Source organism: Dichomitus squalens (assembly GCF_000275845.1).
Source record: "Dichomitus squalens LYAD-421 SS1 unplaced genomic scaffold DICSQscaffold_1, whole genome shotgun sequence".
NCBI lineage: Eukaryota > Fungi > Basidiomycota > Agaricomycetes > Polyporales > Polyporaceae > Dichomitus > Dichomitus squalens.
This window is the reverse complement of record NW_006766883.1, coordinates 3,267,018-3,268,936: the sequence shown is the minus strand read 5'-3', so window position 1 is coordinate 3,268,936 and position 1,919 is coordinate 3,267,018.

Genomic DNA, 1,919 nt, shown 5'->3' with positions numbered 1-1,919 from the left:
CAAGCCGGCGGAAGGCGAATGTACCTGATACATGAGACGTAGCTAAGCGAGACCAAAAATGGGGCAGCGGAAGGGTGGGTGCAAAAACGAAAGCTCGAGGAGCGCGAGCTCCCGAAGGGCGAGGGGACGAGGATCCTGGGCTGCGAGCCCTTAACCTATATACTACTAGAGACAAAGCAGATGTAAAGCGGCGAGGGGGTGGCACGAGTTACGCTGTCATAGACCCTGGACAATAATCATTGTCCAAAACACCTTTTGATTCCCCATGTGCATTTGAAATGTTCATTGAGCTCCTGATCTCCCGATGCATGACTCCACGGGCCTCTTGTCGGGTTCTTGGGCCGCTATTTCCATTGATGTGGCTTTTCATCAATATGATACAATACAGTAAGTTAGACACAGACGGGACATAAACGCTTCCTCGATCACTAGCATACTTCCAAGAAATTTTGAGACGAACGCAAGCTTTTCTCAGAATGCCTGTGAGATACGTTTGCCTCTCTAAAAATCTCGTGCTGCTTCCGAACTTTTTGAAAGGCTTCCCGTACAGAACGTCTATGATGCTCCTGAAGACATACAACGACAACCAAAACACCCCAAGGGTCATCGAACACTGTTATCACCCATTCTTGAACAGAAGACTACATTCTGCCGTTTTGGAATACAGCTATACGACGAATCTGATGTTAGGTCACTGCTCTACCGACGAAGCTCATAACTCGAACTTCGCTACTGATGGGCCCTGCAAGCGACCTCTGTGACTGTTCTCCCCCTGAAGGCCCACAAAAGGACCTGACGGCATGTCCAACACATATACACACTCAGAGAGATCTGACGAGTCGTGAGTGGACGATACTCTCCTTGGGCTGCAAGCGTGCAACTGAACTAGCTTGACAACACAATGTTTCACGCACTCCTGATTGGCATCTAACGTCGCGGGTGAGAGCCCCGGAGACCGATGTAATACGGTCTATTCACTTGCTACTTGGCTAACTGTTCAACATACTTTACTAGCCTTGACAGATCTCAAAAACTTATGACGACCTTGTGAACGATGCGGCGTCCTCATTTCTTCACAGCCGTCTACTTCATGCACAGGAAACATCAACTCTCTAACCAGAACTAGTCTACAATGTCTCCTCTTCCGTCGGGATGGACCGATACGCTCGATTTCTGGGAGCAGCAGCTTTGTTGTCTTCGTTAAAAAGTCTGCCATATGCGTACAAACACCACCAGCCTTCCGGCCGGTTGCCCCAGTTCCTTCGCACGCGCACAACTTACCACTTGCAGTGATTGGCTCCACTGAGGTCTGCTACCTCTGTGGAGCACGAAGTCTATGGCTCATTGCGTCTACCATCGGAGAGTGGCACGCCAACATTAGCATTAGTTGACGATCGTACACATTCCACTGTCCTGGCTGGCAAGATTGCGTGCCCTTGTCCTGCCGGGAGGCCGCGATGAGGACGCAGGGTGCAACCTTGCTCCTGTTTTGACAACTATGCGCACGATGCCTTTGTCCAGCTTGTGCGCAATTCATCGCTGAAGCAAGAGCTCTCACTGTGGAGTCGCGGATGTGATTGGTGAACCTCACGACGTCCAGCGAGTGCTTGTCACATACCTTGGGTGCTCTTGTTGTACTGCTTGTCACCTAACCAATTGTAACAAATGTGCAGGAGTCCACCACATCGTGCTCGGGCTTGTCTACGACTTGACTCGGACGATCATAGGTGCGTAGTGTTGGAATCCTGGCGTCAAGATGGCGAGCTCGCGGAACGAGCGCCACAGGTCCCGCCCCCCGACGGATACCCGCGCCCTTATCTACCCCTATTCTACTGTGTATATAAGGTCTATTGTATGTACTATGTACGGCACGCGTTTGCACCGGCCAAACGCGAATCCCATTTGTGCCCGCTTGCCCT